This window comes from Myotis lucifugus, unplaced genomic scaffold (genome assembly GCF_000147115.1).
Source record: "Myotis lucifugus unplaced genomic scaffold, Myoluc2.0 scaffold_3, whole genome shotgun sequence".
Taxonomy (NCBI): domain Eukaryota; kingdom Metazoa; phylum Chordata; class Mammalia; order Chiroptera; family Vespertilionidae; genus Myotis; species Myotis lucifugus.
Window position 1 is genome coordinate 24,938,424 of NW_005871051.1, and position 17,615 is coordinate 24,956,038.

The window sequence follows — 17,615 nt, forward strand, 5'->3', positions numbered from 1 at the left end:
GTTCAGCAAACCTCCCCAGGCCACAGAGCCATGGAGGGGAGCAGGGATGGCTGACATGCCCTGTGAGACTGAGAACGTGGCACAGACTATCTTGCCACCACTGCTTGCATTCCATGCCACGAGAGGGACCTCCAAGGTCACAAAAGGGAAGAGACTGTCTGTAGGAGAGTAAGCCACTGTGCCCACCTAGAGCTTGCATTGGTGTGGAGCAAGGGGACTGCAGTTGAATGCACAGGAGATCACAAGAGGCTGTTAGACAGATTTTGCCTGAGCTCACAGCAAAGAACTTTAGTTGTACAAGTTAACCTTTTGCATACCTAAGTTTCTGGAAATGTGCAAATCTATTTCTTGGAAAACCATTGATCCAACTTCCAGGTTAACTTTAATAAGTAATAGGATTGCATAAGAAAAAAGAATCCTGGGTCTGCAATGTTTGATCATTTTTCTAGCCTGTTATTGAATAACCAACTGATCCCCATGCACCTATGTCTTCATCTGTAGAAGAAACACTTCTATAAATTTTCCTACTTTCCAGAGATAATTAAGTTATTCAGAATGAGCCATAATTATTCAGGCTTCTCTTTTTCTCAGCAATTTTTTCTTCTATTTGCTTGATAACTTAAAGCTAAGGGTCAGTGCAAGAAAGAAGACTTGGGCCATGGATCACTCACTATTTTATCTTCTTACTGGTTGTTTTAAAAATGTACTCAGAATCAGATCATCTTCAACTTCTTATGTAGAGATGAGAAGAAATGTAACCCCGGGGCTAGGCTGATTCAAATGATGAATTCTACCTGGGGCAAATGATGCATCTTTGGGTGCAGACTAGAAATTTTATCATGAGTATTTATATTATATTTTTAAGTATATGGGAATACTTTTTTCCTCAAAGAAAGTAAAGCCACACAATTATAAGTTGCATGACTTCATTGTCCAAAAAGCCATCATGCATTTACTGAGCACCTACCTACTATATGTCAGGTACAGCAGACAAAACTGGAAACAAAACAGACGAAGATTCCTGCCATCATGAGAACAAATAAACAAAGCAAATGAGTCAGGTATAGAGTATTTTAAAATATAAGAGGTATAAAGAAAAGTAAAGGACTAAAGAAAGGTTGGGTACAATTTTAAATAGGTGGCCTGAGCAGGTTACATCTGACTAAAACAGGAAAGATGGGATGGAACGAGTCATGTGGTTATTTAAAGAGAAGGCTGTTCCAGGCAGAAAAATAGAAATGCAAAGACCTTGAGGCAATGACATCCCATAGATTTCACCAGTCTCCTGCACAGCCTCACCTCAGCAGCTGGGTATGCTGGATTCCCGATTCCTACCATACTTCATCTTGTCCATCCACACATGCTCTTCTCAGATCCACCACTTTCTCTGTTCAGACCATCATTTTTCCAAATTCTTGCATAATTGTGTATGTTCTTATTTTCTTATCCTATACAATAAAAGGCTAATATGTAAATCTACCGAACAGCAGAACAACTGGTCACTATGACGCACACTGACCACCAAATGCAGGGGGCAGACGCTCAAGCTGCCTCCTGGTGGTCAGTGTGCTCCCACAGGAGGAGGGCTGCTTAGCCAGAAGCCCTGAGCCAGGCTCATGACTGCCGAGCACAGCAGCGGTGGTGGGAGCCTCTTCTGTCTCCGAGGCAGCGCTAAGGATGTCCAACTGACAGCTCAGGCCCGCTCCTCTGAGGGCTCCCGGACTGTGAGAGGGTGTAGGCCGGGCTGAAAGACACCCCCCCAAGTGCACGAATTTTATGCACTGGGCCTCTAGTTCTATAATAATAATGTGGTCCTGCTTCCCCATTAGAAATCTAACTTTTACATAGTCTCTTACTTCAAAATTCAAGTCGCCAAAAGGCATTGTAAGAGTTAACTCTATCAGGCCTGGAATTGGCCTGAGTTGTTTGGCTCAGGTACATGCATGACACAGAGCCCTGGTCAAGAAGTAAAATGTACTGATTCACAGCACTGTGTTGTAACCATGAGTCTGAGGAGAATTTGGGGCAGTTTGATCCAGCCTGTCAGTATTGATAATAGGGGTATTCATGACTTGTAACTGGTCTCACTGAGACCTCCAGTGGTCTCTTGTTAGGGACATAGAAAGAAACGTCCTTATTTGACCAGCAAGAAGCTCCAGCTAGGACTCTTGGATTTGTTCTACATTGTTCTTTGCACATGTCAGTGGTTCCTGATACTAAAGAGAAAAGTGTGTCTGATATGGTCCCACAGAGGGAAGACAATCAGAATTTGTGCCAAGACTCTACAGATTCCTTTCTGGGTAGCATTCTTTGGCCATGAAGTTCTTTCTTTAATCTTGTAACTAAATTGAGTCCTTTACCTGCAATAAACTTTAAATTAATAAGCATAGCCATTTGAGGGGTCCAATGAGTCTTATTTAGCAATTGAACCAGTCTGGCTACCAGTATTGGGGAACACATGCTGTGAACAGTCTCCCTTTCATTCTTGTCCCCTAAGCTTCCCTCTCTAGAAGAAACCAGTCTTAGAAATATCAAGTGAGTTATTCAAAGGATATTTATGCATATATAAGCAAATTCATATTAATAGTTTCCCCTATTTTACACAAATAGAAGAATTTTGTATGCACTTCTCTGTTCCTTGCATTTTTCAAGACGTAATTTTTAGAGAGTTTTAATTTTCTTGAAACATATTTGATGTTACAAAACGTGTCTTTACATAACAACTAAGTTGCCTAAATGCAGTCATTCTTGGTCCCAGTTTTGTATCTTTTGCCATATGCCTGTATAGTTTCTATGCTTGAGACCCAATGTTGAAGTTCAAAAAAAGTCACATCACATTGCTTAGATTTGTTTTGCTTTCCTAATAAAATTAAAACCTCTCCTACACTCCATCACCAGGTAGAGAAGATTGTTCAATCCCAGTCACATTTGGCATGGAGAGGTCCCTTCCTTTCCCTAACGTTATATGAGCATCCCAAGCTATGAAAGGGGGAAGGAGGCTCCGCCATCTCCATGGTGGTGGCCATTGTGCTGCAAACATAGTAGTCAGCAATGCTGGGGATCCTATGTCTCTGTCCCTGGACACTCAGCATTCTCCCACAGTAATCCTCTTTTCCAGTGAGAAGGCATGGGGCCAGTCTCTGCCTGCTACTTTCAGAGCCCTCTCCACATCCCCATTCATCCAACCTCATAATCAAATGTGTTTTGTGCAAGAAGGCCACGGTCTTAGTATTACTGTCATTTTTGCCACCCTCTTATGAAAAATATGATATCTGTGTTTACTTCTCTCTCTACCTCTCTCTTTGAAGGGTCTGGTCACTTTGCCTCAACAGCCCTTGGAGCCCTCACCTTCCACCCCAATGTCCCTCAGTGGACTTGAAACACAAAAGCTGTTTGGTAACTCGCCTCCCCATGGCCCAGGCCTCCCCTCATACACCCAAGTCTCCAAAAATGATTTCCTAGCCTTTAAGCTTAGGCTGTCCTGCTGTTTCCACCATCACAAAGGAAACCAGTAAGATGCTTTTTTCTGTGCCTCCTATTAAGTTCACTGCCTCAGGAGGCAGAACAATCATAAACTGGGACTAAGCCTTGGGCACCAGCCACCCTCACACTGTGTCTCCCTTCTGCTAACTTTATTATGTTGTGTTCAAAGGTTCTGAACAGGTTGTCCCAGAGTCTCTGAAATTGAAAAAAAATAAAACGCTGACTCCTAGGGTATGAGGTTTTGATTGTCTTTGAGCACAGGACCCACCTGCCCTGGCACCTTTAAGATTTACATCCCATCTCCACCCTCAAGAAATAACAAAGTTGTTCAGCAATTTCCTTAAACTTTAGGAGGGCTTGTTTAGAATGGTGAAAGCATATTATCTTTGGAATACGTTATTTCTATTTATGACCAGGACTTTTCCAATTTCAATTTAAGTTTATCACAGTATTTTTGTACTATTTTAAATTACTTTAGCAGAACATGAGTGTAGTAGGTTGAATGATGCTCCCCCCTGTCACAAATATATATATATAAATCCTAATCCCTGAAATGTTACCTTATAGGGCAAAGCCTTTGCAGGCGTGATTAAATTAAGCATCACTTCACATTGGGAGCTCATCCTGGATTCTCAGGTGGGCCCTAAATGCAATTACATGTATGGTGATTACCAAAGGAAAACGGGTGTTGGGGAAGGTAGAAGAGAGTAAAGGGGGGATAAATGGTGGTGGACAGAGACTTGACCTGAGGTGGTGAACACACAATACAATATACAGATGATGTACTATAGAATTGTGTACCTGAAACCTATATGATTTATCAACCCCTATCACCCCATCAATTCAATAAAAAAGAAAAATAAATCAATCAACATGAGACAGATTAATAAGAGAAAATAAAAAAATATATAAATAAATACAATTACATGTGTCCTTATAAGGAGAAGCCAGAAGGAGATTTTTCACAGATAAAGAGGAAATGTGATGAGCAGAGAGATTTGAAGATGCCGGCTGGCCTTGATGATTAGAGTGATGTGGCCACAAACCAAGGATCGCCAGCAGCCACCAGAAGCTTGAAGAGGCAAGAAATAGGTTTTCCCTTACAGCCTACAGAGAGAGAGTGTGGTTCTGCTGAGACCTGGATTCAGGCCAGTGATGCTGGTGCTAATTCTGTTGTTTTAAGCCACCAGTTTTCTGGTAATTGGTTAGAGCAACCGCATGAAATTAAAACAATCGTTGAATACTGTTTTAAAAAGAGGCATGCTGTAAAATGCGGTCATTTGTAGATATAAAGTTGAAGAGAAGGAGAAAAGATTACTACTAAAGAAAAATAATGTTTTTTCAGATTCAAGCTCCTCTTTGCCCTAATTATGCACCAGAGAAGCTTTCTCATATTAAGAACTAACATCTGTTGAGTGTTTTCTATGTGTTAAGCAGACCTTATCTTGCTTTATCCACACCAACAACACAGGCAGACCTTATCTTGCTTTATCTACACCAGTGATGGCGAACCTATGACACACGTGTCAGAGGTGACACGCAAACTCATTTTTTGGTTGATTTTTCTTTGTTAAATGGCATTTAAATATATAAAATAAATATCAAAAATATAAGTCTTTGTTTTACTATGGTTGCAAATATCAAAAAATTTCTATATGTGACACGGCACCAGAGTTAAGTTAGGGTTTTTCAAAATGCTGACACGCCGAGCTCAAAAGGTTCGCCATCACTGCGACTACACCAACACCACAGGCCCATAATTGTGCCCAATTTACTTAGAAGGAAACTGACATTGAGTGAGGGTAAACATTTCACCCTGGTCACACAGCTGTTGGTGGCATTTCCAGAAGAGCATATTAGGGAATCTGAGCAAAACCCTGTACAATTATCTACAGAATGGCTTTTTTTTTCATAGAAATGTGGAATAATTATACAACTTACTTGACCTTGGAGCTACCTCACATTCTAAGATTTCATAAAGTGTCATAATGAAAGACTTCTTTAGCTTTTTCTCCGACTATTCCCAAGAATTGTTTTGTGCAAATTTTTTTTTTAATTCCAGGGTATTAACCTAAAAAAGCTGAGATCATGAATCAAATAATGAGTAAAAATTAAATGTGAAGAGTCTATGTGAATTAAACAAAAAATGTTTTCAAGGGGCATTTAAATAAGGTTGAATAAGTGAAAAGATAAATCAGATTTCTTATGGGAAGGAAAACATTGCAAATGCATGACTTTTCCAAAGATAATGTGTACCTGTAATTTAATACCACTTAAAAGTATAATGGAGAAGTTTCTGACAAATTACAAAAAGATCTGAAAATTTAACTTGAAAAGTAAATGAAGATAAATAACCAAGAATACTTTCTGAAATCTCAATTATTGAGTATTTGTATGATCCAATAATAAAAAGTATTAAAATGTTACCACAAATAAAATTTTATTATTGGTGTTTAAATAGACAGAACAATGGAAGTGAAGAGAAAGGCCGAAAGTGAACTCAAGTACATGTCACAATTTAATTCATAATCAAGTTGCCATTTTAAATGAGTTAGAAAATGGTAAATTATTTAATAAAGATCACTTAAATAATTGGTTACCTACTTGGAAAAACAAATGAATTTATAAATCTACCCCACAACATTTTCTTAAATAAAATACATTAAAGAGTTAAATGAATAACCACACAAAAAGAGGGGAAGGACAGATTGGTATACATCTTATTTCAGAACTAGATGCCCGGTGCATGAAATTCATGCATGGGTAGGTTACCTAGGCCTACCCGGCGATCAGGGCCTTCTAGCTGCTGGCTGGGGCCTCCCTTCACTAGCTGCTGGTGGGGCCTCCCTTCGTTCCACACTGTCCTCTGGTGGTCAACGCACATCATAGGAGAGATTGAACTCCCGGTCTCCCAGTTGAACTCCCAAGGGGACAATTTGCATTTTAGGCTTTTATATATATAGATTGGGAAGCTTTTCTAAACCACAAGCAAAGAAAGCACTCAGTAAATGACAGTCACTGCTATATCATCTTCGGTACTTCTTCCTTCAGTACTTGACCTAGGACTCAGTTGGGACTTCCCTTGTTTATCTACACTTTTCCACTGTGAGTACAGGTACTTATACAGCATTTACACCCTGTGATGTACAAATATGTATTTCCTGAATGCAGCTTTCCTCTGAGCCTTACTGAAATATCCAACTGCCTACTCACCTAGTCCAGTTGGCTGCCTGATAGACTTCTCTAAATAATGTTGCCAAACCACAGCTTCAGCTCTGCATTCCACCAAATCCACTTCTTTCTCAGTCTTCCTTTCAATTACCACCCATTTTGGTGATTTTTCTCACTTTCCTACAACCCCACATAAATTCTTCTTGGCTCTACCTCCAAAATATATCACAAATCCAACTCTTTTTCACAATCTCCATTACTACATTCCTAGAATGTTATTGTCTCAACTCTTGTCTGAGTACCTACAATAATCTACTTGTTTTCCTCCTTCTCCTTTATCTATCCTACAGACTATTTTTTCTGTTCTTTTAAAAGGAATTTTATTTTTAAAACAAGAGATGTTACTCTTCTGTTTAAAACACTTGTAATGGCTTTCAAGTACAAGTAGAATGCCATATAAATTTTATAACACATCCCACAGAATCCTGTATGATCCTTTCCCTACTTAACCAAACATGTCAATCACACTTCAATAAAGTGGTTAAAAACAAAAGAACAAGCCCTGGCTGGGTGGCTAAGTTGATTGGAGTGTCACCTTGTACACCAAAAGGTTGTGGGTTTGATTCCGGTCAGGGCACATGCCTAGGTTGAGGGTTCCATCCCTGGTTGGGGCACATATAGGAGGCAAGATCCATGTTTCTCTCTCTCTCTCTCTCTCTGCCCCTCCTCTCTCTCTAAAAAAAAATCAATAAATATATCCTCAGTAAGGATCTATAATAATAAAAGTATAATATGCTAATTAGATCAGATATCCTTCCAGACGTCCTTCTGGAAGACCTTCTAGACAAAGCCTGGGCTGCGAGGGAAGCCCAGGTCCCGGGTGCCTGCCAGCGGTCGGGGGGAAGCCCAAGTCCTAGGTTCCAGAGGGAAGTTGGTGCCAGCAGCCGGGGGAAGGAAGGCCTACTCTTGCATGAATTTCGTGCATCAGGTCTCTAATATATATATATAGAAAGCTAATATGCACCATAGACTAATTGATACTTAAGTCAGAGAGATAAGAAGGATCCAGGACTTGTAGAGCTTGGTACAACAGGGAAATAAGGTCATATATAGTCGATGAAATAAGAAGAAAATGGGAGATTTTAAGTAGGAGAATAACATGCCCAATTTATGCGTGTTAAAGATTACTTTGGCTGCACTGTAGTGAATTGGAAAGTGGTGGAGGAAGAATAAAAGTAGCACCACCAACCAGAGAGCTACTGTCAAAATCCAGGGACATGATGGCTGCTGGATCAGGATGGTGTTGGTTTGTAAGCTTGAGAGTTCCCTGGGTGGAATTTGAAACATGGAGGGCAAGGAGAGGCAAGAGAAAGGCAGACCACTCCAGATTGGTAAGTGGCCATTTTAATAAGCAAGAGAACTTACATACAAGATCTCGTTAACATTTTGCTCCCTCAAGTTGTGTCCTTGAAGTAGCTCCAAGTGTGGGAACAGTGGGTGAAGGTACATTCCAAGGAGAGGGGAAGGGGAAAGGAGCTTCCAACCACCGTGGTCCAATTCACTGGTCAATCAATGGTTACATTCTCTTGATGATCTCCAACAGGTGTTGTGTAAAAGAAGACGCATTTGAACTATGTATTTGGAAGTACAACTGTACAGTTGACAGAACATACTCACTTACAGGGAAAGGAAGAAGCATCAAGAAATTATCCAGAATTTTGGCTGGAAAATCTCTCAGAGTAAAAAGGAATGGACCATTTGCTTGGATAGAGAGGCTGGCAGAGAGCCCGGGATGCTAGTGTGGGGAAATGACTGTGTGTGTGGACCAGACCAGAACTGCTACATTTCAGATATTGCCAATGTGAACAGGTAGGTGTCTTCCCTAATGATGTGATCCTAACCCAGCCTACTGAATTAGGTCATCACTCCAAGCAGAAGGAGAGGGGAAATTCACTGAACCTAAAATGGATGAGTTTACACTCCGTTAACAAAAGTTACATTTTCTGCCCTCAGGGAGTTGGAGCCTTGAAACGAAGCTGACTTCTAGAAAACTCAGATGGCCTCTTTTTAATTGCTATGCTGACTCTGTACTTTGAGGAATGTGTCCCTGCTGAGCCCCATTTGTCTAATGCTTCCTCTGTACCTTGCACTATATAGATATTTACAGATGTTATCTTACATAATCCTTACCAACAACAACCTGAGATCATTCCCCATTTCTTAGATGAGACTCTTGAGTCTCTAAAGGCTTAATATAATTTGCTCAAAGGCATAGTTTGAAGTCAGAGAACCAAGATTACAACCCAGGCAGGACTGAATCAAAACACAGCATACTTTGTCCCTGTGCAAAACCTCCATGTGCTCCCTCATCTCACCATCTCTTATTGGAGAGTTGACTCATCTGGAGTCAGTGGAAGCTGTTTGTTTTCTCCCTTACCAGCCCTGAATGTTAAAGAACGTTGTGTTACTGATCGCTGGGTGCTTTCTGGTAAGCAATCACACTCTTTCCTGGAGAGAAGGGGAGAATTTTGTTTTTACCTCACAGGAATTTAAAAGTTAGAGCAATGTAGCTTCTGGTTTGGGGCCCTTCCCTTCTTTCTCCTCTTCTATATTTGTTCTCACATGACAGCCTTGCTTTTTTAAAACCTTGCTTTTTAGTTGATTGAAGAAAGTGAAGAATTTCAGAAGAGAAATTCTACAGGGACCTACAACCACATCTACCTGCCCACATGCACTTGGACCCAGCATTCTTCTTCTGTTTAAGAAGAGGTGTTTGGTTTCAGGGGGAGAAAAGGTATTAAATAGACTCTGAGCACAGGACAATAAATAGATTTTAAAAATGTACTGTGTGTGTGTGTGTGTGTGTGTGTGTGTGTACATGTGTGTGTGCAGGATATGTTTATGTATGGTGTGTAGTATGTATAAATGTTTGTGAGGTATGGCATGTGGTCTAAGTGGGTGTGGTGGTGGTGTGGTGGTATGGAGGTATTGATGGCATTCAGAGATCATTTGAGGTGAGTTATCATGAAGTGAACTCACCTCCAATGAGCTCCAATATGGTGGAATATACTCTCTAGTCAATTTCAGCTGCAGTAAATTCTGGCTTTGCTTCATTAACAGCTTGTCTCTTGTCCTTTTAAGAAGTTGACTGCTCCCTATGTAACTTTCGCCAGACCTGTCATTGATTTTCTGGCTTCTGTATATTTTAGGTGTTTTTCTGTCTCCAAGATGCATCTCTAACTATACAATTTATTCAGTCCTTTAAACCTTGAAACACCTTAGTCTTGATTTATAATTTAAAAATAATGGCTCCTAGGAGTAAGAGATATTTATCTTCAGTCAGAAACTCAGTTTCTACTGCATAGTTGTTTTTATTCATTAAAACTAATTAAAAACAGCACAGCAGCCATGGATCAGTAGTTGAATGTCGTCCATCTATGAACCAGGAGATCACAGTTCTATTCCAGGTCAGGGCACATGCCTGGATTGCAGGCTCCATCCCAGTGTGGGGCATGCATGAGGCAGCCGATCAATGATTCTCTCTCATCATTGATGATTCTATCTCCTACTCCCTTCCTCCCTGAAATCAATAAAATATAAATTTAAAAAATAATTAAAAACATATATTTTCAAAATGTAGACTGTATGATGCTATACTTAGAGTATTTTAGCTACACATCTAAATCTATCTACACTCTAACATCTATTTTCTTTCTATGCATGCATAGAGCCTGATGTTAACTTAATGTTAATATTTTTTTCAGAGTGATGAAGTTTCAAAGCTCACTTAGTATATTTGTGTGTCTTATTCTTTATTGTCAAGTTGTATAATTTTTAATAAAGTAATGGTAATTACTCTAAAATATTTAACATACATCAACATCAAAATCATTTTTAGAGTATAGTTTGATATTATTAAATTCTACTTTGTGAAGAAGACAGGTTAATCATGCTAAGTTAAACAAATAGAAGGAATATGCAAACAGAGGATTGTAAAGCTATTTTTGATGATTGTGATAAAAATAAGCATTATACTATTACAGACATTCTGAACCCCCAAATAGGTGTCTCTTTGTATTCAGTTCATACTCATGGATACTCTTTGTTTTCAGCATTCCACAAAGTGTATTTATTTTAAAATTAATTCCCCTTCATCCCTGGAGAACTTCATCCCAAAGCCTTTTCTCCTTTGTTCCAATTTGAATTATAAGTCTGGCATCTAGGCACCAACCTTCACCATCACACCATCCCCAGATCCTGCTCTGGGGATACTCTGTTGCTTAGATCTCATGTCTTCCTTTTTCCTGGGATGTCATCTATATTAGCAAGTAACTTCTTTGAGAAGTGGGAAAAATTTTCTATGCCCTTTCAAAGCAGATGATTTGTTTTTGATTTATCTTGACAACTCATGCCTATTTTAGCTAGATATAAACTCTATTTTAAAAAGAATATTAAAGGGAATTGTCCAATTGTTTCTAGCACCCAAAGTTGTTGGCATAAGTCTGATGACAGTGTTTCTCACTTATTTGAAAATGACATGTCTCCCTGCCCCAAAATCTCAAAAACCTTTGGTGTCATCACCTTACCCCTTTGGGTAATAAATATTTTAAATTTTGTATCTACATAATATCCCACTGTAAAGATTACAATTCAAAATTACTAAGGAAAAAAAAGTCATGAGCAGGTTAACTCTATGGAATACATACTTTCTTGGATAGTTTTCTTGAATAGATAAGCTACTGAATAATAAATCAAACAAGAAACATTAGATCTCTTCTCTCTGGCAGATGAAAGTGCATTGAAGATGAGGAGCTATCTACCGTTCACTGGATACTGACAGGGTTTGATCCAGGACTGGCCTTAACCCAGCTAATATCATGATGTACTTCATCAAAGATGCCCTTGGCATTTGGCAAACTGAATGAAAAGCTTTGAATTGATAGGTTAAAATGAACTAATGATCTAAATCAGAACTGTCCAACAGATATATAACAATGAGCCACACATTGACAAACAGTTATGGTCTGAAATGGACAATTGCAAATTGCTTGACTATAGTATCTCTGCATTATTTTTAGACTATATATAGATATTGCTCCCTCTGAAGAGTTTCACTTTGTAGTTAAAATGACAACAAAAGCACTTCAAAGAGGAAGGAAGAGAAGGAGGAGGAGCAGGAGGAGGAGGCAGAGTCTTTGCTGTGGTTCTCTGTACATACTAGAGTTTGTCTGTTTCCCATTCTTAGTGTATTTCTCTGTAGCTTTATCACTGAGATATTGTCCACACCATTGGCTTAAATAAAGATCTGTATGCTCATGAGCATAGAACCTAGTAGATAAATAATGAAAACAATATTGAGTTTACTAACTCTGTATTAATTCATGACTAAAAGGGTTGTAGCTCATGAGTGCTTGATTGTATTTTCACTTTGAGTGTAGGGTTCCAAGACAGGATTGGCTCTAGCTTGCTTTTCCATCAAGCCCATTTGCTATTTCCTCACCATGTTAAAAGGTATCCAAAGTGAACCTAGATAATTAAGCTCATAAGAAAAATGAATGTATTGGAACTCCTCTTGAGTTATCTGAGAAACGCTGTAGAGCAGAGTTTCCCAAACCTTAGTCCCAGACCCAGCATATCTGGGGAACTTATTAGAAATGTACTTCAGAGCTTTGGACCCAAAAACATGGAGGTGAGAGGCAGTGATCTGTGGTTTGACCTGCCCTCCCCAGGTGACTCTGCTGTGCACTCATGTTTGAGAACAGCAACCATGGAACTCAGTAGAGTCTCTTTGTTTTATTTTACCTCATAGCTTATGTCTGAAAACAGCAGTTATGAATTTTGGTAGCCTGGAAAGTAGCTCAAAGAGGAAGCCCTCCACAATGTGATTGGATGGAAATCCTTTCCAGTCCTAGAAGCAATGTCTCCATTGTGGAGGGTGATTTACTGTGGCTATTGCACTACACCCCACACAGTCACATAGTATACCGATGAACTCTTACCTACACACACACACACACACACACACACACACACACACACACACACACACACAGCTTTTGTCAAGATAGAGTGTATAAACTGAAGCTGTGTGCATGTGCAGGACTGTATACAAATGCCAGTGGGTTTTATAATGCATTAGACTAGACTTAATTATTCAGCAGGAAAAGTGAATGACATATTTTTAACCTAACGTCACATTTATCTAATCTTATAGCTAAAATGTGATATTTATATATGCTAAGAATGTGGTTATCAACTTCAATTCAACCAGCTGCAGAGAGGTTTTTGATAACAGCAAAGGGAGAGTTTGAAACCAACCCTTTTCCTGAATACCATATTTCCCACTAACTGTATCATATAGTAGAAAATTGCCTTGGTTCCTTGAAGATTATGATTTGGAAAGAAGGCCTTTGAGCAGGAATATAGAGATTTTTATAAAACTTTTGGAAATCACTTCTGCAAAAGACATAGCAAATGAAAGGTGTCAGCCTGTTATTTTATACATCTCACTCAGTGTCAATCAGCAGCCACTGAATTACTACTGCATCTCTAGCTGTGACTGCAAAATATTTCTTTATCTCATTCCTTACTCTCAGTCTTGGGTAAGATCTTCTTAGTTGAGTGAGGTTGGGCCACACTACAGAGAAAATATTGATGGTTAATCAGCATTTTTCTGTAGAGCTTCTCTAAAGAGCTTGATAAAATAGCAGCTTAATAGAAATTATCATTTACACATGGACCTGACCAAAAGCAGTGTGTCCTTAGGAGTCCATTCTGAGGTGGGATTTGGTCACCTAGCTACTTCCACATTGGCCCTATTAATAGCCTTTCTTATTCACCTCCCACCTTCTTACCAACAATGCCCATGGATATGACCAAAGTAGGGATACAGCAAAACACCTGCATATTTACTATCAGCCTTTCATCCAAAATCCCAGTTGAAGCATGTATGTGATAGCTATGTTTAAATTTGAGAACTTAAGAACATTCTTTTATATCAAAGTAATGGGTATTTTCTGAATGACTTCTGGATAAATAGAATACGTTTGCTGTAAAAATATATATTTTTAGCTCATATTTTAAAAGACACTCTGCTAAACAACTGCATTCTGTTGACCTCGAAGTATGTGCGATAAACAAGGGACTCTTTCAGATGCAGATATTATTACAAAGTGATTGATCACAGAGGGGTCTGAAAACAGTAACATTTACTGGGCAATGAAGGTGGCAGAAAATGGGACTTTAGGATGGAGGATCCAGTGGCTGAGAATGATGTCAACTTTTCTAAATAGTAAGCTCATTGGGTGCAGTGTATTTTTAGTAGCTAATTCTTCCAAAATGTTATTTTTCTGATTGTATAGACATCATTGTGAGGCAAGGGTCCACACATTTTTCTTTCCAGAGGCAATGGACTGTCACAGGTATGTAGAGTCCTTGACAATAGCAGAATAATCTGTTTATCCACTCCAAAAAATATATATCGATACATGTGTCTCCAATATTTGGAAGTAATAGCTGAATTTAAAGTGAAATATTTAGCGACAATAGTCAACCATATTTATTAAATGTGGGGTGAATTATTTTTGATAACAGGGACATCATAAAATTCAAAACTTTATGTTTGTAGTGCATATAGATAGCTTCAGTCCACTTGCTTAGAGAAAAGGAAAAATTCCCTCTATACATTTGAGGATGCAGTGACTTTTCAAATATCTATTTTATTTTTATTGTTGACATTATTACAAATGCTCCCCATTTTCCTCTACCTTTCCCACATTCACCCAGTCCCTGCCCTCCTCTTTCTCTGGCCCTCAATATTTTTGTCTGTTTCCATGGGTTATGCATATATGTTCTTTGGAATACAGTGACTTTTAAATATTCTCTTGCCTTAGCCAGTTTAGCTCAGTGGATACAGCGTTGGCCTGCGAACCAAAGGGTCCCGGGATCGATTCCAGTCAAGGGCATGTATCTTGTTTGCAGGCTCCTCAGAGGCCTCTTGCTAGTTTCATAACCCTGGACTGTCTTTATCAAGAACCTGGGAGTCATCCCTTGGAAATGTAATCATCAAGGAAGATAATGCATTATCTCAGTCTCTGTGGAAGGTGTGGGAGCCTAACTTCCTGGCACCTTGCTTCAATATATCTCCTGTCATAAAACTACCTCCTGTCATAAAGATAGGAGAAAGTTTACTTTTCCTTTGGGCAAAGCCATTTAGCAAAAAACAGGTGGCCAACAATCCTCCTACTCCAACTCTTAAAAACTCCCCCATCCCTTGTTTCAGTAGAATTGAGCTAAGGCTAAGTTCTGGACTCTCTCCTATTGGAATAGCCTTGAATAAACTTTCTTTCCTATTTAATTGTGTCTGTTGCAATTTTTCCTTTGACAGCCAATATTGTGGGAAAAGCAAGTGAAGCTTTGGCATTCTCAGGGGTGGTTTTGTGCAACATTTAGGGATGGGAAGTTGATTGCCAAATGTGTAAAAATATAGCTTTGTAAGGATTCAGAATTGGGCAAATAACTATAGTGGTGTTATTTTCTCTGTCATAAATGTAAGATTAAACAAAGGGTTACACCATCTGGAATCCTAGATCATCCCAAATTAAGTGATCAAAGGCAAGTTATTTAACTACCTTGGGCCTTATTTTCTCACTTATAAAATAGAGTGTTAACAAATTCAACACCAACTCTAATATTCTATGATTATTTGATTATTTTTTTTCTTAAAGAAGTGGTTTTATCCCAATTAAGAAGCAGGTTCCCTTTTATAACCGAATATAATCATTAAGCGACATGGTATTTTTAGTTAGGAACAGAGATTCATCATGATGTGAAGTAATGTGTTCTTTGCAATGAACCTGTATTCCTTTAATAGCCAATTAACAACCTTTAAAATATACATTACTAAATGAATAACAAAATTGGTGCCAAGGAACAGGGCTATCTCACCAACACTTCAGCTGTTAATTATAGTCTTAGCTATAATGCAACCCAATATTCTAATAATTTTCCTTTCCTTACTTATAATGAATCAATGTCTATGAGAAGCTAATATTAAACAGTAATTATAGAAAAAATAATCTGAGCTCCTCATCTTTTTTAGTCCACATTGCAATTTCATTTTCTATAAAATCCTTCTGAAATCGTTTTTAATGATCTCTCATTGTCATCATCTATTCAGGTAACTAGTATTTATAGACCAATAAAACATGGAAAGAAAAACATGTTTTTCTTCTTATATCATGGCTAAATTCTTATATCATGGCTAAATTATTTTCATTTGGAAACATGATGTTTATCAACCCTATGCAGAAACAAAGGTTTTTGTTGTTGTTGGTGGTGGTATTTTTACATGGGGTGCATGTGAGCCCATGGACACTACCTAGAATGATACCTCTACTCACTGATAGTGGTGATACCACTTTAATAAGGAAAAGCACTCTAGGCAAAATGGCATTCCCATGCTTCAGATTTATCAGATTCTAGAGCTAATGTGGATTTCATAAATCATCCAGTCTAACGATCTTCTTTTACTGTTGAGAATATTTAAAAATTTAATTAATTTATGCAATTCAATTTGTACTTCTACCACTTGAACTGCTCTTTAGAGTTATCATGAAGTTACTCTTTAGTTGCTGTTATCAGTATACTGTTGGTGCTTTGATTGTGATCGACTGATCCAAATATTTCAAAGACTGTACATTTTTGTTCAACATTATAAAAAATACAGACAAATTTTTAATTTCTTTCTGGTTTCTTCAAAATGAAGCCTCCTTGACTATTTATATTAAAGTGATCCTCTTGACACCTCCTTGGAGCAACTAAAACTCTGTGGGGAACCAATTGAAAACCACTATGAGGAGGAAGCACAGCATTACCGCTTTACATGCACAGTCTTATTCAGTTCTAGAGAGTATTACTGAATGGATGTTGTGATCATTTAGGATAAATATCAATAACCCTGCAAGATTAGTGTGCATTCACTAAATACAAGACAGTACCCAGACATAAATAGATTTTTAAAAATTCATACAAATTAAATCTCAGCTAAACCTCCTTTCTGTAACTTCCTGTACTACTACAAAAGGGGAAAGAAGTAGAAATATTGTAACTTGATCAGGATGGCATTTAATAAAATGTTCCATTTTTCCTAACTAACCTACTGGAGAAATACAGGCTGGAGAGAAGTTGAAATAGGTGAATTCATAGTTGGAATAATCATAGCTGAAGATTCTCAGCTTCAGGGTGTACATCCACCTTTACGGAAGGTTCTAATGCGATCACAGAATTAGTTGTGTCCTTTCTTTTCTTTTAGGTTTATTATTGACTTACAGATGGGGCACACATCAAATTCGTGGATGATCCAAGCTTGAGATGGTATGATAATTCATGGCCTTACAGAGTAAATATATAAAAAATTCTCAACAGGCTAGACCAGGGGTGGGCAAACTTTTTGACTCGAGGGCCACAATGGGTTCTTAAACTGGACCGGAGGGCCGGAACAAAAGCATGGATGGAGTGTTTGTGTGAACTAATATAAACTCAAAGTAAACATCATTACATAAAAGGGTACGGTCTTTTTTTTTTAGTTTTATTCATTTCAAACGGGCCGGATCGGGCTCGCGGGCCATAGTTTGCCCACAGCTGGGCTAGACTAAACGTTCAGATTCACTACATGAAATTGAATAGGAACGAGTATAAAATTCTTCATTGCCCTTCTCAATTGGAACTGTACAAATATGGAACTGCAGGGAGACAATATCTGTCTTAGAACATTGCAGGAGAGAGACCAAGATGGCGGCGTAGGTAAGCACCGTAGACTGCTGCCCGCAAACAACCATTTCAAAAATACAACTAAAAGACGGAACGGGACATCACCCCAGAACCCACAGGGAAGGCCTGGGCTTGAAAGAGAGACTCTACAAACTAGAAGGGAAAAGACAACGCAAGAGGAGGCTCAGAGG